The sequence below is a fragment of the Hippopotamus amphibius genome, chromosome 5 (genome assembly GCF_030028045.1).
Source record: "Hippopotamus amphibius kiboko isolate mHipAmp2 chromosome 5, mHipAmp2.hap2, whole genome shotgun sequence".
NCBI classification, from domain to species: Eukaryota; Metazoa; Chordata; class Mammalia; order Artiodactyla; family Hippopotamidae; genus Hippopotamus; species Hippopotamus amphibius.
Window position 1 is genome coordinate 23,382,209 of NC_080190.1, and position 23,592 is coordinate 23,405,800.

The window sequence follows — 23,592 nt, forward strand, 5'->3', positions numbered from 1 at the left end:
GATGGAAGTGCTCTCTGTGGGTGGATGACAGGATGTCTTAGGTTACTCCCCAAATCAAAGAGCTGTTTCTAGAGCTAGGATGTTTTGTCCAGAGATTCTTTAATCACTTAGCATCCTCTTTTCACAGCTTCAGCTTTCTTCCAAGTGACCTAATGTTGCAGATAAATGCTTTCTGTGGTCTGGGAATTCATAATGGGCAGTAATTAATTACAGGTTAAGAAAATAAAATAGGAAATAAGGTAGCGGTTTTAAAGTTCTAAACTGAGAGAGTCCAGGGTTGGACCTAAACTAATTGGCTTCCTGATGAAGTTTTCCTCCAGGGGCTCTGGGAGATCTTCTATTTTAATGACTATTTGCCAAGATTAGAGGCTTTTCTAAGCTATTGCCACCCAGTTACCATGAAAACAAAAAACAAAAAACTGAAGAGTCTAAAGTCTGTAACAGACTCCAAGATTTGCTGGATTCAAAAGCATATTATAGGAAGGGAGGGAATACAGGGATATGTGTATAAAAACAGATGATTGAACTTGGTGTACCCCCCAAAAATAATAAATAAATAAATAAAATTAAAAAAATTAAAAAAAGGATATTATACCAAAACTTATACTGCAGTTTGGGATAATTAATTTGCCTTTCTCCAAGTTGCCACCCAAGGGATCTTATTTGAATGTTATGATTGTGTAGGGTTGAGACTTGGAGTGAATGGGATTTGTTCTGTAAAAAGTTTCTAAATTAAAGCTGAAGCTTCCTGATCCCCAAATCTTTTTCTCTACTATAGACCCACTCAGGCAGGGAATTAAGAAATTTCTCTATCTTTATCAATTATGGAGTGGCTTCTGTTTCTATTATTGCTATCATAACTTACCCTTTGATATTCTTAATCATTGAGTTAGCCATTCGAAGATGGTCTTCTCTTTCAAGGCCTCACTATATCGTCCTAGTTAAAGAGACAGGACACACACATGCAAGATGATACCTTGTACTGCATGCTGTATGAAGTACTGAAGAAGTGTCTGCTGTGTAAGTGAAGATTTCCCAGAAGAAGTGGCAGCTAACCAATATGAAAATAAATAGAATTAGATGAGTGGGAAAAAATTAGGTGGTCCTGGGAAATAATATCTCTATTAATGCAGAATAGAACATTAATAGAATATTAACATGCTAATATTCTATTAAAGATTTTGAAAGCACAGAATATTTGTTTGGTAGTAGAACACTTTTATGTGTCTACAATTAGGAGTTGGTGTCTAATTCCATATCCCTGGAATATATCCTAGCCTTGGTGACTCGCTTATAACAAATAGAATGTGGCAAAATGATGCCTCATGACTTCCTCCAAGACTAGATCATAAAAGGTGTTAAAGCCTCAGCCTAGCTTTCTCTTTTGGAACGCAAAATGGCCATGTAAGAAATCTGGCTGCACTGAAGCTGCGATGCTGGGGAGACCACATGGATAAACTACTAGAGAAAGATGGAGATGCCTGAGGAGATCCGGCAGTCTTTGAGTCTTCCCAGTTCATGTACCAGACTTGTGAATAAAGAAGCCTTCGAGATGGCTTCAGCCCCAGCTGCTGCCTATCTTCCACTACATGAGAAACCCAAGCAAAGAATGCCTAGCTTAGTTCAGACAACCCCAAGAACCATGAGAGACAACAAGGGTAAAGTCTTGTCGCTCTTCCCTCTAAGGTTGGGGTATATTATTACATAGCAATAAATAACTAAAACAGGAGAATAGTGACAGGAACAGTATGGCTGGAGAAAAAATATCACCCTGGGGATAAGAATAAAATAAAACTGGAAGCATGGTTAGATCAGACTAAGGGAACCTTGAAAGTTGGGCTGCAAAATTCAACTTTTTGCTGTAACAAAAGTAAAATATTTGGCAGCCTTGCATTTTGATTGGTAGCATTGAGTGAATTAATGTGATTCATGAGGGCAGAGAGGCATCTCACAGAGTGGATAACACAGAGGACAATTCAATCTATATTTACTGATGAAAAATTAAAGTCAAAATTATTCCTTGAAAATAAACTACTTTTAGAAACTGAAAAAAAAAACAAAGTAAAATTTGGCATCTTCAGAAGATAATTTTGGCAGAAGGGTACAGACTGTCACTTGGAAAGAGGTGATGGAGTCTGAACAAGATAATTATTGGAAAGCGCTAAGCAGTGCTATGAAAACCCTAAAAGAGGGGAGTAGTGGAAATGGAGGTAAAGAGACTGATTCTAAATTTATTTTTAAAAATTCCATTTTAACTGGTGGCAGATCAAATGCTCCTGCCTTATTCTTGTTTTATTATCATGATAGTGCCTTAAACAAGCACATGGTAGACCCACAACACATATTCATGGGCAAGAAAGCAATCAAGGCTTAATAAAAATTTTTTGGGTTAACAGAGGAAGAACATGGTTCTATTACTGGCTTCACAACTTACTGATCATGCAAAAATTAAGTAAACTCCACGGGACTAATTTTCTTCTATTGAAAATGCAATAATATTATCTGCCTCATAGGCTTGCTGCAAGCAACTAATCTTCCTTTTAAACCTCCCCCTGGCCAATTATATTAAAATCTATAGCTTCTGCTATAATGTATATGCAGACCCTTCTAAATGTAAGTCTCTAACCCCAATCTATCCCTATAATCCTGGCCAATATATCCACCTGACATCTTCATCCAGGGGCCTATACGTAATTCAGAATAAACATCAAAAATAAAATTGGTCATCTCCTTATTTCAAATCCCACACTACCACCACGGTCTAAAACATGTTCTTTCAACGAAACCATGACTTAATCAAAAAGTATATTTCAATGACATACTCTGGCCCCAGTGAGAGACAATTAGGAGAAAAATGTTTATTTGGAAAAATGTCTGGCACTACTTACATTTCTTACCTCATAGCCAGCTACCTCTTCCAATCAAATTTAGGTGTACCCAAGTTACTTATTGTGCTTGCATTTACTGTTTATTAAATATGAATGAACTAATGAATGGGAAGTGTGATGTGCAGTGTATACACTGTAACTGATGGATTTAAAAGTCATATGCCCATATTCACACGCTTTAGTTCACCTACAGCTAAATCAGATACAGCCCAAAACAAGAAACAAAAAGTTAAATAAAATATATAACCAGGACATCCAATGATGCCATAGACTTTGTAGATATCTGTGATTAAATCTCATTTCCTGTCATCTCCAGAATATCTCAATTTCCTTTCCTTAGAAAACGCAAAGTATCTACAGGGACTCTGGGGGTTCTCTCGAATCATAGGATGAAAACTCAAAGCATAGGAGACACACAGGATTCTGAACAATATTAATTCTGACTTCCAAACTTGAAAGGAATCAGGTGACACAGTTTAGTCCATATTTTGGAAGCAAAGTGTATATGGGTTCTAAACAAAACATGAGGAAATAAAGCTGTGATTATTTCCCCCGATAATGAAACTTGGAAAGGGACTCTGGACCCCACCAAGTTCTCTTTGTACCTCTGGGCCTTACTCTGTGATATCTCTTGTCAAGGAAAACTCTTAGCTAGATTTCAAATCAATCTTAATTAAGATTACAACTGAGATAAGAACTTCCCTTCTAGTCTGAATAATTGAACTTTTACTTAGTGCAGGCTTGATGCATTCTTTCACATAATAAGGAATGTGGAAGAAATTATAGTTCCTCATCCTAGAAGCTTCTTATAAGTCAGTGGTATGGAGAATTTTGAAGAAATTCTTCTGCTCATTTTCTTAGTGGCTGCTATTTTTTTCTTTCTTTTTCTTTTTCTTTTCTTTTCTTTTTTTTTTTTTTTTTTTGTAGCAGTCTGAACCAATTTGCATGTGGCAGTTTTGGAGGCAGCTGGGGCAGAGCCCAGGTTTACTAAGGGTGACTGAAGATGCTCAAGCTGATGGAAAAGCACAAGCCAAACTCTAATCTGCATAAAAGGAGGCCGGGTTGACACTACCAAATATACCGCCTGTTTTCTGGGCACCCAAACTGGTTTCTGTCTTGCTTTTCAGATTATCACCTACATGCAGTTTCAGCTGTCACTGATTCTGGGGAATAAGTCATGAATATGAGATAATGTCAGCTACTTCTACACCCTCCATATACTACAAGTCATTACTCTCCTCAAAATCCTTAAGAAGTTATTCTTTAAGAAATGGTTAAAAGGACCCTAGATCATAATGAAATACATGAATTTCTTTCTCTATTGGTCAGAAAAACTGATACTTATATAAACTATACTCATTATCACAAAAATATTTTAGTGCAAGTAGAGGCAATGTTTACCAAAGAGAGCCATTTAATAACTGTATTGGAAAGTTCTATACATCCAAAAGACTAAGCATAAGCTATGGTCTCACCTACTCTAAATCACCAGAAATGCAAAAGATAACATTTTTAAAAGCATGATATTTCTTGGATATAATAAAGAGAAAGCTCAGTAGGTTAGTAACAAAGAAACTTCCTAATAATGGTAAAAACTGAAAAGGAATGAGTTGATTCCAGTTTCAGTAATGCCAGAGTGCCTTGTATTATATTAACCCCCCCTTAAATAAAAATTTAAAACTCTGGAGTAAAAAATGTGAAAATACTGTTTGCAAGTACTATAGAATGGAAGAAAGCAGGCAAAAACACGAGGCTAATTGAGCTTTGAATGAAGGAAAAGACATTGTATGGCATCTTTGTTTTGCAGATTTTATCTTTGGGGGTCACTCCACAATATTATGGTATACAACAGTTTTAGAAAACTGCAGTTTTGTAGGTGTGATGTGGTAGAGGACAGACACTGCAGTGGCCATAGGGGCTGGAAATTGAGAGAAAAATTCAGAAAAAGAAAGAGCCACAGTTGGGGCAGCCCCAACATTTACATAAACTACTCTCAAATCCATAGCTTACCCTGAAATTTCACATGTACAGGGGAACCTCCAGAAACCCAGCAGAAAGCAATCACTGCAAAACTTTTTTTAAAAAATGCTGACTAGAAATTCTAGCTGCTCACCATGACAGGGGAAACTGAATAAAGAGTTTGGAGTTTGAATTTTACCAAATTAAGTATGTGTGGTAAAAAACATTGGGATTTCCATTGAAACAGCAACGGGGCTTAGCCTTAGGAATAAAGACTAGGTGCCAGGGCTAAGAAATCACCATAAGACTAAGGGCAAATCTGAAGAAAAAAGAAAAAAAAAAACTTGCTAAATATAAGCAATGCACAATTTCAATGTGATTAATAATTTAATTGTTTACAAGAGTAAAAATGAATATTTCAGAGGAAGAAAGCAGAAGTCAGAGTCTACAATGCACCATTTAAAATGTCCAATATACAGTCAAAACTTTCTAGGAATGTGAAGAAACAGAACAATTTTAGCTAGGATTGAGAACAAAAGCAGTCAATAGAAAAAATGTCACTATGACACAGGTGTTAAATTATCAGAAAAGAAGGGATCTCAGGGCAAAAATCAACAGGTACACTAATTACTTGTACAAGAAGTAAATGGAAATTCTAGGATGTCAAAGTGGGATATATGAATTGGAAAATGTACTGAGGATCTTAACAGCCACTTGCAGCAGCAAAAGAAAACAGGGTCAGAGATAATGAAAACAGATCAATAGAAATTACTCAATCTGAAAAGAGTAAAAATAAATGAACAAAGCCTCAATAACCTGTGAGACAGTTACCAGTGACTTACCATATATAATAGGACCCCTAGAAGAAGAGGAGAGAAAAAAGTAGTTGGTCGCTTATTGTTATGATAATTGCTTATTAAGAGTTACGATAATTTATTCAGCACTTACCATGTTATAGGCATTATGCTAAGCCCTTCCATATAGAACATCTCATTTAGTTCTCTTATCAACTCTGTGTATTAGGTATTAGTACACCCCAATTTTATAGATGTGTAAAATGAGACTCTGAAATTAACTGGCTTTCCCACATTTCTACAGTGACAGAAAAACCTAAATGCCACATATAGCTTAAGGCTCTCAGACTCCCATGATTGTGCATCTAACACATATTACCTTCCATTAATAGTAATATGTTTTATGAAATATTTCAAATATTCTAAATCTACTTCTTCTACAGTTTTAATGGGGATATTATTCTTCATCCTCTACTGACAGACTAAAAAGGAAGTGTTCTGGGCATCATTTTGTCATAGCAACATTTTACAGATTGAAAAAAAGGTGTAGTGTTTTAGAGCCAGTTCTGATGAGCTTGCAAGAGCCAATTATACATATTTCTTTCCAGATCTGTGTTCCATCTCATCAGGCTGGTAGCTTGAAATTGGCATGGTAGAACATTTACACTACAGAGATTGGCAAACATTATAAACTGGAGCTTTATTTCCACCTCCATCCCACTTCCTCTCCTTCCTTGCAGAGCCAGCTATAAACATTTGCCAGCAAACCACTGACATTTAACAATATACCTCTGAGTCTTATCTTAATGACTTGAAATAAAGTCTATTTTTTCATAAATATACACACACACAAAAATCAAAGATAACTTTTATCTTCATGTATCGTATACATCAAGAGGCATACATTATCAATTTATTTTCTCCCTATACTTTGCATTGACCCCATTCTTTGCATTGACCCCATTCTTTGCATTGACCCCATTCTCAGACAGATTCTTTTTTTGTGATGAAAGATAGCTAGAGAAATTCCAGAAGAAACAAACAAACAAAGAAACATATCTCTCTCTTGATCCTTTCAAATACATCCTAAGTTTAGTTTTATCGGTTCTAAGTTGGTTCCCTATCTACATTTTCATCAAATTTTGTGGCTAAGGGGGAGGTTGAATACTAAGTCGAATACTTCTCTCTGGAGCCTGAAGTGGGGTCAGCTCCTCCTAAGCAAAACACTCAAGAGAATAGGAGCTGCAGTTTCTCAGAGGGAAGTGAGGGCATTTTTACCAAAGAAGGGGTATTCCAAGTCACATGGTTAAAATAATAACAGACACTACAGAACACAGCATGTACATGAATATTCTATTTTAAACCATAGTGTAGAACAGGAGTCATACTGTCATTCCCAGGCCAAGGCATGAAATAAGGCTGATAATACCTTTCTAAAATTATGGAGACTTTTGGCCTCTTTACAACACACAGGTCTTTAATGCTCACTGGAGGCCTCTCTCACACAACATCTTCCTTACCACTGAAGTATTTGAGTAGGATCTCAACCAAATTTCCTAGCGGGTTGACCACATCGTGACTGTCTGTCCACCTGGCACAGTCCCAGAGCAGTGTGGATGAATGACACTGACCTGGTTAAAGGATGGGGGGAAAAAAAGAATGGCAAAAACTTTATTTTTCTAATGCTACAAGAGTATAAAAGAAGAACATGAGTCTAATCTTCTGTGGGTTTTTCGAGCGATCTGGGATTTAGCATAAGAAATATTAAACGCAATCTGAAACCTTGAAAAAGAATGTGAATCTTTGTTTTGGTCTTATTTAAAATGAATGAGGCTGCCAGTTCCCATTTCTGCAACAATATTTTATAAAGCTATGCTTTGTAGATTAATCCTGCTGCACACATGGATTACCAGAGAGGCACTGCTTGGGTTTCCAGGGCGGAGGAGCGGTCCTTTGAGACACAGCTAAAGAGACAAGAAGAGGCAGGTAAATCTCTGGCTTTCAACTTATTTTTCTCTTTTTCACATCCCCTTGTTCTTTGAACAGGGTCACATTGCTGTCACAAATGCTTCTTTCTGCCTTGGATATGTTTACCATTTCCTTTTGCCCCAAATGAAGCTGGTCCACATATTTCTAGACCAGAACCTTGGGAGGGGACAAGGGACTATTGGTCAAATGCAAGGTCAGATTCCACTATTATAGAAAGATGTGTATGTTCTCTATGCTGGTTCAAGAGACCACTTTTTCTCAAAAACACAACAATGCAGTTTGAAGTCGTTGGACCTCAGACCTTGTCATTACAACTTTTGGAAGCACTTACACAAATGTGTATAACCTTTATCTTCAATGCATCCTCTTAACTCTCCATTAATCTCAACCTTATATTGATTACAACTTCACATTTATTCATACCATTCCTTCCCCCATCACAATCTCTCTTTTCTTGTCATCTGCATAATTCATCTTAATACTTAATCATGAAAATTTTTCCTATGTATTTGTTTTGTTTTTTTGTTTTGTTTTGTTTTTTATATTTTTAGAGCCAAGGCCACCTCCACACACCTAAACAGCTGGGCTCACAACTTTATATTACTCATTAAAATAACATTTGTTTCTGTAGTAACCCTAATTATTTCCTCAGACATTATCATATTTCTCCAACTACTGATTTCTTAATTCTCAAATTTGGTATATTTCAATATTATCCGGGGGGGGGGGTTAAAAAAGAGATAAAGAAACATTCCTGAGATTTATTCCTGAGATTTATTCAGTTCAGAAGATCTTGGATAGATTCAGGAACTATGCTTTCCTTTTCATAAAATTAACCCACATTATTCTGAGACACATGAGGCAAGACTGAGCTCTGAAAAAAAGTTTATGTGAAAGTTTTAACTGATTCTTTCCAGAGTGTTCCTGAGTCATTAGCAAATGTTATCTTTAAAAAATGAGATTATCCTGCTCTCTACAGAATGACACAGCCCCCAAAATTCAAAGCATGAAAAAAATCTAAGCCTGAAAATAGAAGATTGCTGTTGTGAATGTGAAGTTTAAAGCCACCTCTCTGCCTCTGGGCCTGGAGATGCTGAGTAGTCCAGGTTCCTCTCATGAGTGAATTTTTCTGATGGAAGATTCCGTAGAGAAGAGCTGTATACTTGGATAGCCAATCAGTTGCACAACACTATCAGAATTTGCTGGAATCCCAGGCTATAGTTTGCTTAAGAAATCATGTAATTTGATTCTCTCATTTTTGATTCCCTATGAGTTGTTACTAAATGGCCATAAGAGAATCCAACCCTATTCACAATCCATTCCTTTTATATGATGTGGGGGGGGGGGGGGTCATCTTACAGGTAGAGGTTTCTTCATATTTACTTTATAAGAAGTGTTTGGGGCCAAGTAGGAAGTTGAGATATTTTAGAGCCTCATCTAGTACCCACTAACAGCTCCAGTGACATTTCCACTCGTGAAGCTCCAGAAAGTATGAACCAGGCACAGGAGAATGGTAGTCGAACGGTACAATAGCAAGAGCCCCACGTTCCTTCCAGGAGACATGGGTCCAGGTGCCCAGTCTGTATAAAATAATGACAGCTAACTTTATTAGACCCTTTGCTAAAAGTTTTCATTCATTTTCTCATTTGAGTTTCTCAACAAAATTACATGGTCCATTTTGCAGCTGAAGAAACCATGTTACAGAAGATTAAATGATTTGCCTAATAGTGCAGAGCTTGTAAGTAGCAAAATGGGGATTTGAAGCAGCCAGGCTGATTTGGAAACTACTACAAACTACTAAAATACTGCATCACTACTTCACATGTTAGGGACTTGAGATAGCTTAATCTATATACATCTATTATATCTATGTGTGTACCTATATGCCAAGTCTTGGTATTGCATGGGATTAATCTACTGTTCAAGTAAAAAAAAAAGTGCATGCAAGGGAGGCACAATAAAATTAAATGCTATGATGTCCTTACAGGTAATGTGGAGGATGTAATTCCAGTTCAAATGAGTAAGAAGCATTTACCTCCAACCCACTAAGACCGTGTGGAAATGCTGATCTAAAATTGCAAGATCTCTCAATGTTTTTTTTATAGAGAAGTATGTGAAACATTTGAGTTTTTAAAAATTAGCTAAAAAGACTATGATAAATTAAAAAGTTCCTCTACAATGCTAGCCTGAGTTTTATGCATTATACAAGTGTAGTCTTATTCATAAAAGTAGCGTTTGTGCTAGAAGACAGAAGGAAATCTCCTAGCTTACCGGGATCTCTGATGTCTTATCCCTAAAATGGATCTGAGTTTGAGAATCTGCACCATATATTTTCTTAATGCCTTCAATTCTAACCCATTCTAAATCTTCAGATTCTATGTGAGAAATCATACTCTTGATCTTGAGAAACTTACATTATAATTGAGGATATGGAAATCACATAGATAACACTGATCTGAAATTTCTTTTGCAAAAGCTTACAGAAAGAACATACTCCCTACCTGTTAGAAGAAGTAATTGGAAATAAGATATTTAAAAAAAAACCTTCAAGGGGTAAATTATAAGAGAACTATAAGAATAAGGCTACTGAAACTCTAGTAATGGGAATATATTTGGCAAAATTTGGTAAAAGAAGAAGCTAGGATTCTCAGAAGTGGGTTTTGTCAGGATGCATAGCCATATGGGAGAGAGGAGTCAGGAAGTTAGGTGTTTTCAAATAACTGTAGGGTTTTTAAATGGGGAAAAAGGTTAAATTTTGCCTTCATAGATCTAAGGGTTAGAGTTAGTATTGATTCAAAGACAGCCTTTGTTTTGGTAAATGGAAGCACTTTTCAAAACTATCACATGTGGACAAGTCTATGCCAAGAAATAGTGAGCTCCTGTCACTGAAAACATCTAAAGCAAAGCTAGAGGAACAAATAGTGGGGCTTCTTAAAGAGGGATTTGAGCATTAAAAGGTGGGGTGAACGTGGCACCAGTTTACAAATCTGACTGCTCATCAGAATCAAGATTTTGAAACATGCAAACATAAAAGAATCTGATTCAGTAGGTCTAGAGGGAGCCTGAGAACTTGTGTTTAGAGCAAGCAGTGCTCAGTTAACCTGTTGTAACCACCTGCTATGGGAACCGATGGACTTTCACCAAAAGTCCTCCTTTAGGTTTAGGATTCTCTACAATAGCTATAAAAATATTTACCTTTTATTGAGCACACATTGTGTGATGGACTGTGATATTTGCATTCCATTTTTTATCTTTTCTAATGCTTGTCCCACCCCATGGAGCTGGTTCTCTTTTATAAAGGAGTATAGTGATCCTTTTTGAGTTTACATAGTGATGGAGTAGAAAAACTACTATGTATACTGTCCAACGAGTGTTGCATTGTATTTAAGAAGAGAGTTATCCCTGGAATTAGGGATTCTGGAATAGCAGAAAGGAGGTGACTCCAGGGTGATAGTAACACCTGTAGGAGCTTTGTGAGCCATGGCTCCTGTAAAGTCTTCTACCTCACACAGAGAAATTGTGATTACCAGTCCCCCAACCTACCCTGGAGCACAAAGAGCCTTCTATATAAGAGCCTATGAATGAAATTAGTTCAAGGGACAAAGATCATGAAGAAGGAAGATGCAAAAGAAGAATCTGGAGGGAAAAAAAAAAAGGATTTTCCAAATGCAATGATATTTATTTGATTAATGCCTTGGCTGCCTGCCCATATCTGCACTAAGAGGCACACAGAATTTTCTCAAAAGGAGCTGATTGAGCAGGAATGTAGTGAATATGTAAAGCACATTCAATAACACAAACACAGTCGGGGTGACCAGTTTCAGCAGAGGGGAAATGCCCGTGGTATTACAAATTTCCATTTCTTATGCCTCCTCAGCTGCAGAAAGGTAACAAGGGCACCTTATAGTAATCAGGTGGCTCTGTGTACCTCTTTAGTTTATTTTTCCCTCCAGGATAGGACAATAGAAATAAAGTCAATATTTTTCAATCCAAAACACAACAAATTTTGCTAAATTAAAATGATTGTGGATGAGTAAAGGTCAGTCAGGTCTTGGGACTCTTTATTCATCAGCAAAAATCAGTATCCAGTGTTGTTGCTTCGAGCTTTATTTTTTTATCAAATGGAGATGCTGGCAGATGCCATTAGCAGGGCCCAGTGAGGCATGCATTACAGTACTAGAATCATAAATGACCAAGGCAAGAGCCAACCATATATATATATACATACACACACACACACACATACATATATAAACATTGTAACTATATTTCAATGTTTTAAATAATACTATTTGCACTAGAGACAATGACCTTGCTAGAAACAACAGTGGGGTAATTGTACTGTACAATTCTGCTCACTCAGGTTCTATGTTCTTCAGAAAAAAGACTGCAACAACAAAGGAAGTCAGATGGCCTCTGAGACATGGTGACAGTCCTCTTTAACCATAAATTGGACTATGTTGACATAATCTTTGTAGCACAGAGTATCTGTGAGATATCAAGAACAATTATCTTCAAATCTCGTCAATGAATACCATCTGGATGGTGTAGAAAAAGATTAGACAGAAGACCAAGGAGGAGGCATTTTATAATGAGACAGTAAGAGTATTGTTGAAAAATAAGCTGAGGCATATTAACATTTTTGAGAGTTTATCTGAGCAAAGATCGATTTGGATTGGGCAGTCCCAAACCAGAAGTGGTTAGAGGTGCTCCATTGACAGGAGCTGGGGAAAGACCCTATACTTCCTAGAGAAGCAAATCAAGGAAATTTTTTGGTTAGCTGTAGCGTAAGCAATTACCTTATTTGGGAAAGCCTAGCTGGCTGTTTGTGACTGGTTGTCCTTAGATTTTCATTTCTTCACCTTGAGGCTTTACAGACAGGTTTTGGTTTGCTTATATAGGCTGCCTAAGGCATTCAAACAACCTCCATCTGATGGTCTCCTTGTTTAATTAACAGTATACAGTGGTAGATATCTATGAAACTTGCTTCAGAGATAAGATTTGTGCCTTTCACCATGGCATGTAAATAGCATGTACTCAATAAATGTTTGTTGAACTAATTTGAATTTGGAATTTGATTGGACATAGAGGTTAAAAATGATTATGAGATATAGTGCCTACATCAGGGGTAGGCAGACTACTTTCCCAGGGGCCAGCTGCCTGTTTTTGTTAATTAAATTTTACTGGAACACAACCATGCCCCTTTGTTTACATATTGTCCATAGCTGCTTTTGTGCTACAATGGCAGAGTTTGAGTAGTAGTAACAGAGACCACCTGGCCTTCAAGTCTACAAGTCTAAAATATTTACTCTCTGGGACTTCATAAAATGTTTGCTGGCACCTGTTCTGCATGTTTATAATGTGGTAGTGAGAAATACAAGAGGAGATTTGAGAGTGGGTAAAAGGTAATGAGTTTAATTCGATTAGTTGGCTTTACAAATAACTGCCATTGCTGCAAGCAAGAAAAAATATATAAAAGAGAACACATAAAAGAATAGATTATGTGTTGTCAGTATTATATCAAAAGATTGTCTCTATATTTAAGAAATACAAAATTTTTATACTTTTTAACATACTAGACCCTTTAGTAAAGTGTGATCTCCAGTGTGGTCTGGAAATAAGGAATAGATAATATGCAGATGTTAGGAAGGAAATGAATAATTATTATCACTTTTTGCCACATCTTGATACTATTTTATGAAAAATAAAAAAGAGATCTATCAGAATTGTGTATTAGTCAGCATGCTATCAGGAAATTAAAACCACTACCTATTTCAACAGTGTGAATTTATTTCAGGATGGTTAGGCAGAGAAAGAGCAGGTTAGCCTCCTTTGATATTGAAAGGCGAGATGTTTATGCAGAGACACAGAGACTAAGAAAGACTCAAAGTTTCAAAATTCTTAGCCTCACCCAAATCCATCCACTATTCCCACCAATTTTCAGAATCCCATTTCATCTGTATCAATGCCTTAATTATCACATAACAGACTCATCAAATCTGTGAATTGAACTTACATTGTAATTCTGAAACTCAAACAAACGTATTTTCAGTATAATTATCAATAAGGTCATCCTTGTCATAAGGATGTCATAAGGTCATAAGGAATTAGATAATCTTTCAGGAATATCAAAGATGCAGTCTAATTCCTTGATAATCATTTAAGCTAGAGGTTTAAGGTCAGAGCTTGTAATTTTCTCTTTGTGATCTCTCCAATACAGTCACACATAGCCACACTGCTCCTGTAGTCCTTATAGCTACTATTATAACCATAATAGTGAAGTACAATACTTCACTGACTAGGTCCTTCAAAACACCTGCTTAGTAAGCACATCTTCACATTCAGTCTTACGTGAACCTCAGTAGACCTAACTACATTCTGATACAAGTATTTTACTGTACATACTTTACCATTTATTATTCCATAAATCCATAACTTTTTCCATTCATTGTTAATGTCTTTACGTTAATTGCATACATTATTACACTTTACCCTAAATATTTACTAATGAAAGTGTTAAGTGTACAAGTACTGAATTTTTACTCAAACCTGTGCGAATATTTTATTTGTTTCATTGTTTACATGTATGCTACAAAATACTATTGATTTTTATATATTAATATTACCTTGTGATCTTGCTAAATGAATTGACTTGTTCTAGAAGTTGTTTTGCAGGTTTTATGAAACTGTTCATGAGAACAATTTATTTTTATTCATGTTATTTCCTTTATTTAGATGATCACATTTCTTTGTGTCAATGAATTTATTTCTTTATGTCAATGACTGGGACCTCTAGTATAATGTTGAATAGAAGAGGAAAGTTGGAGCATATATGCTTTGATTCCCAATCTTGAAAAGAAAGCATTCACTATTTCACAATTCAGTATATGGTGTTAGCTGTGGGTTTTTCATAGATGCTTTTTATTATATTGAGGAAATTCCCTTCTATTCTTAGTGTCTGAGAGATTTTTATAATGGGTAGAAGTTGAGCTTTTTAAATGTACTTATGCAAATATTGAAATGATCATATGGTTAAATAAGTTCCCGTAATATGTCTTATTGTTAAGTTATTCGAGCAATTAATTCTCTTAGGTCTGTTTGAAAAAATCTTTACTTGATTTAGTTCTGAAAAGTATTTTTTATGAATATAGAACTCTGATCAGATAGTTTTGTTCTTAGCTTTATCCCCCCTTTCAGTATTTTAAAACTTTAAAGATGTTTTCTTTGTTTTCTAGTTTGCCCAGTTTCTGAAAAGAGACCTTTGGCAATCCATATATTTTTTCTTCTGTATTTTATGCTTCTTTTCTCTGGTACATTCAAGGTTATTCCTTTATCTTCATATTTCAGAAAATTGACTATGATATGCCTATGTGTGTGTTTATGTTTTATTTAGTTTGATATTGTTTTTGTTTGTTTTAAAGGATTTCTGAGCTTCATGGATCTATGGTTTGTTGTCATTCATTAATTTTGGAAAATTGTTGACCATTAGCACATCAAATAGTTCTTGAGCAAACGTTTCTCCTTCCCTTCCATTTGGGACTCCAATTACATATATGTAAGATGTAAGATATTGTCCCATGACTGTTTGCTACTTTCTTCACATTTTTTGCCTTTTGTTTCATTTTATATAATTTATATTGACCTACTTTCAAATTTGCTGATTCTTCCTATGCTGTGATCATATTATAGAAAATATTTTTGAAAACACTATATATACATATACGTGTGTGTGTGTGTATGTATACATATAATAACTTTATTCACTCAAGCACCCCTTAATTTACAAAGCTTCAGTCATTCATACACATATTAGGGGAACCTACAGTGTTCAAGTAACTTAAATAGAATGTATCATGCTAACCCAAGTAAAGCCAGTAAAAAAATATGCATATAAGTTTGTTCACATGTAGGTCCTAGGTGACCAGCTTCTGTGCTGAAAAAAAAAAAAGAAAGAAAGAAAGAAAGAAAAATAGGTTTATTAATTAGTATTTGAAACTAACTTTGTGCTTGGGTTAAACCCCTGTCCCCACACCTAAATTGGCCCCACATAAATGTTAAATCATTGCAACATCCTCCCCTGCTTTGATGGAAAGAGGCTCCTGGAGCACAAAATATTTCTTTAAATTATCCCTAAATAAACTCCCTTCTTCCTGTGACCTATCATGGAAAAATATATATATACATAAAATATTATAATATATACCATATTTTATATATATATGGGGTGTTTGTGTGTGTGTGTGTGTGTGTGTGTGTGTATTTGTGTGTGTACATGATTTCTACCATTTTTATTTGGCTTCTTTTTGTTTCCTTTTGTGGTAAGCAGAGTAATATCGCCCCAAATATGTAAACAATGAAACCATCAGAACTGGTGACAATGTTATATTTCATAATGAAAGAGACCCTTAAAGATGTGATTAAAGTTAGGGCCTAAAGATAGGAGAAGGATTCTAGATTACCTAGATAGGCCTAATCTAATCACACTAGCCCTTAAAAACAGATTGCTGTCTGGAGGCAGAAGAGATGTAGCAGAGGTGAAGTCAAATAGGTTCAAAGCAAGAGAAGGCCTTGACACATCAAGGTTTATTTGAAGATAAGGGCAGGTGATGTGATGAGGAATTCCACCAACAACCTAAAATTATATAGCCCTATATTTATTTAAGCCTTCTTCATTTATTTTATCAGTGTTTTATTTTTCAGCATTCAGATTGCAAATATTTGAAGCGTAATAATGATCCTTCTTTAAACTATTGTAAGTAGTATTTTTTAAATAATGAATGTTCTTAAAAATGTATTTACAAGTTTCTATACAGTTTAACGCTTTGAATGCATTTAATATATAAGATTTTCAAGTACCTTTATACCACTTCACATGTTGTAGGGGTCTGGTAAAAAAGAATTTTCTCAGTGGTTGTATGTGTAAGAAAATCTTCATTTCTCCTTCATTTTTGAAACATGCTTTAGGCATAGAATTTTGGATTGATGTGTTGTTGTTTGTGTTGTTTTCCAATTCATCACTTTAAATATGACATTTTATTTCCTTCTACCTTGCACTGTGTCATACAAGTCTTCTGTCATTCTTATATTTGTTACCCTGCATGCTGTGTGTCTTTTTTACCTCTGGTTGTCTTCAAGATTTTCTATTTGACTTTTGTTTCTAGCAGTTTGAACATGATACACCTAGATGTATTGTTCTTGGTATTTATTCTGCTTGGTTTTCTCTGAGGTTCTCAGGTCAATAGTTTGAGGTCTGCCATTAGTTTGGGAAAGTTCTCAGCTATCATTTCTTCAAATATTCCTTGACTCCTATTTTTTTCCCTTTTCCTTGTGTGATTCTGATTACACATATGTTAGACTATTTGATATTGTTCAATACATGTCTTGATGTTTTGTTTTGTTCCCCTTTTCTCTCTGCTTTTTTATTCCAATTTGATTATTTTTATTGACAAATCTTCAAGTTTTGTTCTTTCCTCCTCTGTGTCCAGTCTACTAATGGCACGGCCCAGGCACCGTTCATTTTTATTATGGCGGGATTCATTTCTAGCACTTCCTTTTGATTTCTTCTTATTAGTCCCCATCTCTCTGTTGAAACCTTCTATCTGATCTTATGTGTTTGCAACATTTTGATCAGAATCTTTATAATATTAAGCATAGTTATAAATTCTGACAAATAATCATAACTTTTGTGTTATTCATGAACCTGTCCTGATGATTAGTTTGTTTCTTGATAGTGTTTGTTTTTGTCTTGACCTTTTACATTCCTTAATATGTTTAGTTCTTAAAAGCCAGACATTTTGTGCAGGATAGTAAAGACTGAGATAAACAGCTTTTATAACTGGAAATGGGCACACTTTTTTTTTTTCTACTTGGTCTTTAGTGATGGGCTTTGATTTACTGTAGTTAGAAATTTAACTGATATTGAAATATTTTTGTTGTTGCTATGGTTACTGTCAGTGCATTACCTTCTTCAGATCTCAATAGCTAAACCTCTTATTTAAAGTGTGGATGATTTCCAGAGGTTTTGTTTTGTTTTGGCTGTCATTTTCAGTTCTGTTCCACCTTTAGCTGCACTGGCACTGTGTCTTTGGGGCATATCCTGCACTATGGTCTTGCTTGTATCCTAGTTGTACTTCTGAGCCTGGCACACATTCTTGCCTCCCTCTCATCTAAGAAGAGAACTCTTTTTTTTTTCTGTTCTCTTTCCTCAGTTGCAATGGGTTTTCACCAATGCCGTAAGTACAGCAGTGTTGTTGTTGTTGTTGTTGTTGTTTTCCTTTCCCACACATATTAAGACTTTTGTTCCCTAGAAGAGAAAGAAGAAAGTGTTACTGAGTCCAAGCTCATACTGCTCCCAGCACAACAGGCCAATAAATCAAGAGGAGTTGTTGGGGCAGGGAATAATGACTTTATTTGGAAAGCCAGCAGACCAAGATGGTGGAAAAGTGTCCAAAGAACCATCTTGCTCATGTTTCCATTCTTGTTTCTTTTATAGAGCAAAGAGAGGGAGGTAAGGAGATAAAGTAAAAAAAGACAACAACTTGTTGCAAATTTTTCCTGGTTCTGGCCAGACTCAGGAGTGGATACGTTAATTTCTTCTTTCCTCCAGCTATTCACAGGTAGGGCTGGTCAGGGTTGTTTCCTGTGTGCTTAAACAAAGGGATTTTAGCTTAGCATTCAGGCATGTGAGACAGCATTCCCAGAGATGTGCCATAATGTATACTTTAAGCTATAAGCAACATCCCTTTAGTGATTCACTTGTAGCAAAAGCAATAGAATACAAAAGTTAAAGTAAAAGAAATGGATCCAATGTGGAGTCAGATTTCTTCTTCCCTACTACAAAAGGATTCTCTCCACTGCTTGGAATCTTATTCCCCACCCACAGTTCTGTATCATAAAGAACACTTTCTTCAATTTTTTTTTCCCAGTCTTTTGGATAAGCACCTGGTGGGGTTCATGGAGGGAAAAAAAAAATCAAGAAAATTCATAAAATTTTATTTTTTCTAGGCTATATGTTTTGTTGTAAGAATAAGGCTACTGCTTTTCCTCTCCCTAAGGATCTCAATTAATTTTGGAATACTAAACCCACATCAAATTCCTGGGATACACTACTAATAAATTAATTTGTAACAAAAGTGCTTGTGATGAATTACTAGTATCCTATTTAACATTTGTAAGGAATTCAATTCTGAGTTCAAGGGCAAGGTTATGGCTAAAACAATCCAGGATCCTTAACTTCAATTATCTGTTCTCTAGGACCAGTATGGAGATATATAGATAGATAGATAGATAGATAGATAGATAGATAGATAGATAGATAGATATAGATATAGATATATCATATAAATATGGTGTATATATATAGCATATACACACAGGATCCAATAAGAAACATGAGAGTCACATTAGATAATTCAACAGTGAACATTTAACTTAGAGTATTGTCAAACAGGTATGGAATGATGAAAAAGCAGAAATGGGATTATGGTAACATAGAAGTAATAACTGTGAAAAGTAACTCTTACCTGTAAGACTTGGAGGGAACAAATGGAAGCAGGTAAAGTTATGAAAATCTAGCATTTCAGAGGAAGGGGGCTTGCAGGGATGGAATCATACCAATGAGGAGTGTTGACCCTTGGTTGCTCCTGGTATTACAGCTTAGAGAGGAGACCCCTTGAAACTGAGGATGAGATTCCTGTGGAATAAGTGTTGCTCAGCTACTGCTCAACACAGGAGATCATAAGAGGGGTCCTGTGGATCTGGGTTCAGATTTCCAGAAGAGAGGACTGCTGAGCATAGCTAGTGCTAGTGTTTGAGAGGGGCAAGTGAACTGGTTGTAAGACTGCTGAAAGAAGTTGGAGGCTGGAATCAATTGCTGCTACTGAATTAAATTCCTTTGTCAGAGGGATACTGATAGGGGTAGCAAATAAAAGAAGAACCATGTACCTCTGGAATCTCACTTCTATTGGTGGCACCTAAAAAGAAGCCATCTAACAGGGATGAGAAATACATTTTGCTTAATTTAGTTCTAACAGCATAACACAGAGTAAATAAAAGTAGGAAATTAACAGCAATAATAGCATGATACTTTCCAATATACATGGGGTTTTAAAAAATACTTAATGTCACATCTGACCATATTTTGTATAAAATTTGGGGGAAATATGTAAATTCAAGGAGAAGGAAACAATCACTGGGGTGCCGTTTGTGCGAAAGGAGAGAGAATAAACACAAACATAGTCATATTTATATAACGTATGGAGGTAAAATACGTGTCAGTGTGGTTTTAGTATTCTGTGATCCTAGTTAAGAAAAACTTGATGCATATGTGTGAGGGGAAGAATCCAGGTGTATATGTGCATATATGTTTCCGTATTTTCATCCATTTCATAGTATTTGAGTTTAAACAGCAAGTTTAATTTGTACAGACATTTTACTCCAAATCAAACCAATTCTCATTCATTCTGTAATAAAATTATTTTATTAAGTATAGTTCAAAGCAATAAAATAAATAATTACATAAGAAGATCAAATAAGCATAAAATATAAAAATATTAGGTAACATGAGCTTTTTAAAATTACCTTTTAAGAGACCTTCTTTTTCTAAATGGTTTACCTTTCATAATGAAACAGTATATGGGAAAACAAATGCAATACAATTTGTCTGTTCTGTCGTAAAATTGTAGAATCATTCAAAATTCCTCACTCTATGTTGCATTATTCTTCCTGTATAGCCCACAAAGATATACTGGAGATGGTGAAATATTATTCCCTCTACAGGAAATGAAAGCAGTCAGAAGTGTTTTTGCAATAGTTAAACATTATATATAAACCATCTTCTTTGGAATAAAGATAAATAGAGGAAATGGCTTGGACTGGAAAGATTTTAAGAGAGGTAAATAAGAAGGAAAGCAAAGAGCTAGATTTAGAAAATCAAACTACAAATTGGCAGACAGAAATTCTGCACCTCTCTCAAGCTCATGTGTCTACAAATAATTATACCATTAATTGTCAGATAACCCAGAGCAAACAAGGGGAAGAGTCACAGAAATAATTTGGACTCAAAAGCAAGGATTTATGAAAATGAGACTTACCGGGCTGAAAAATCCTGCTAGGAAGTTTGGAGGTTGAATGTATTGTTAAAATTCTGCCCCTCTAGTGCATTCCCTGATAGATGAGCAGATTCAGGGCACTTGAGTAAGAAGTAAAAAGTAGGGGAAAACAATCTCCTCTACAAATTGCAGATACTATCTCAAGGTTAAAAAGCATATTGTTAACACCAAAAATAGTGATATTTATAGAAAGAGCAAAGTAGTCAAACTAATAAAGGACTGCTTTGAGAGCCTGCATGATTAAAATGGGAAATGGGCCTCATTCCCATGCTTAGTGTTCTTGGAAATTTAGAAAAACTGGCAGATTCAACAAAATATGTACATCACTTTTCCATCTGATGTTGATGCTGATAACTTCCCCAAATTTTGGTTTCTCAGTTTTTATATTTTTCATAATAAATCAGTCCATACAGGATTCCTTGACTGACCCTGGGTTTGGAATCAACTGAATGTTTTAGAATCAAAGTCAGCTGTCCTTGCTTTGAGCCGAGGTTTTATTAGATCACAATTATTTTCATACAAGTTTCTTGAGGCATGCCTGAGTTACCAGCTCTTATGCTGGTCAGTACTCAGCTGCCGGAATATGACCTAGAAGCTGACTGAGTAAATAACTCCACTGAAGTAAAAAATGTCGGTCCTTTAGTAACCTCTTCATCTATGATGACACATACTTATTCCAGCTAAAGCTGGACGCTGATATTCCTTAACTTCACAAGAAAAGCTCGCTCGTATTCATTGAACTAGTCATTGGTATGAGGGACTGAAAGCTAAATGAGAGACAGTCCTTTCCCTCAGGATGTTTACAATCTTCTGAGGGGTTAGAAAGTTTTATGTAGTGTAATAAATATTATAATAAATGTATGCCCAGGGTTTGATGGAAACCTACTGGAAGAATGAGAATGGGCTATGATAGTCCAAAATGGGTCAGCAAAGATAAATGGTTTGAGTCTGAAAATATGAATAGGGCCTTCAGAGATAGAAAATGAGGAGATAGAAATATTAGTGTCAACACTTAACATTGTGGAGTGCTTGTGCCAGTAAACTATGTTAACTTATCCTCATGAATTACTACCTTTAACACCCTAAACAACCCTATGAAGTATATGTCATTACTGTTTTCGTTTTCCAAATGAGAAAAGGGTAGTTCAGTGAGATTAAATGGGAACTCAACATCCAAAATCAGGGTATCTAAATCTAAATACTTGCTCTTAAATACCATGAGCTCTGCCTCCCATATCACAATGGAAAGAAGTGTATGCAGGCTGATAGAAGCACCTGTGATAATAGGGAACTGGGAAAGAACATAGAAAAGAAGGAAAATGACAGTATACTGGAGGGGCAGGAAAGACTAACATCAGAAAAGACAGTGATACCATAATAAGGAGCCTGAGTTTTCAAGTGGAAAGCAATTCAAGCCCATTGTGTTTAGCTAGAGGAATGCCATGGTGAGATTTGCATTTTAGTAAATGTATTACAGGAGAATTGTGAATAATTGAATTAGAGACAGGTGAGACAAAGGACAGGGAGGCAACTCCAAAAGTTGACATACAATCTAGTTTAAAAATAAATAGAACCATAAATGAAGCAGGGACCATGGAAAGTAGAGGTTAAACAAGAATTAAAAGTCATTTTAAGGTAGAGTTACAGGACTTGTGGAACAATTGTGTACAGAAGGCAAGTGAGAGTATGAATCTTAGATGCTTCCATAGTATTAGGATTAGGCAACTGTATAATTGCATCATTCATTGAAACATGCGATATAAGAAGAAGAGGGGTAACTTTAGGAGGAAGTAATGTCTACATTTTTTCCAGGTCCAGAGGAATTTCTAGGTCATCCATGTAAAGATTGTTGCAGGAATATATGGGTCTAGTTTACCTAATAATGGTGATAACATACACAGGATTTTAAAAGATGGCTCCAACTGTCCACTCCTCCCAGCATTCACATCCTTTGATACGTGTGAGTCCCTTTACAGCTCCTCTCATCATCACAAACAGTAGGTGTATGTTTTCTCAGCCCTTAAATCTGGGCTAACCTTTGGCTTACTTTGAACAATAGAAGGCATTAGAAGTTCTGAGCCAAAGTTTCAAGAGGTCTTGCATATTTCCACTCTCTGTCTCTTGCAACATCACTACTGTCACGATGAGAAGTTGCCGCTAATCTGTTGGAACATGAAAAGTGATACGGATTGAAGTCCCAATTGATCCATCCAAAACCATTCCAGAGCAACCAACCAGCAACAAACACACCAACTATAGCACAACTGAGCCCTGTGGAACTTCCCACTGACCTGTACACTCATCAGCAATAGCAAATGGTTCTTGTTTCAATCTACTGATTTTTTAAATTAATTTTTAATTGGAGTATAGTTGCTTTACAATGTTGTGTTAGTTTCTACTGCACTGTAGAATGAATCAGGCATACATATATGTATATACCCTCCCTTTTGGACTTTCTTCCCATTCAGGTCACCACAATGCATTAAGCAGAGTTCCCTGTGCTATACAGGATGTTCTTGTTAGTCATCTAGCTATTGACACAATCCACTGATTTTTAAAATATTTTGCTGACTGCTAAAACCTCTTTGAATGTTTAAATCATCTGTGGAGTTTTCTGTAGGAATTAAGAAAAAAATAGTGATAATATAAGCTCTAAAAAGATTTCAGTGACATTAAATAGACATTCAATTATATGAAAATGTGGCATTTGTCTTCTGTGATGCATATAGATATGTATGTATGATATAGTCCTATATTTATGTGATTTGACCCACATAGAGCAAAAATATCACTAACCTGAAAGGAACTTTTTTCAGGTATCTGAATCACTTGTCATTCAGAACGAGATAATCA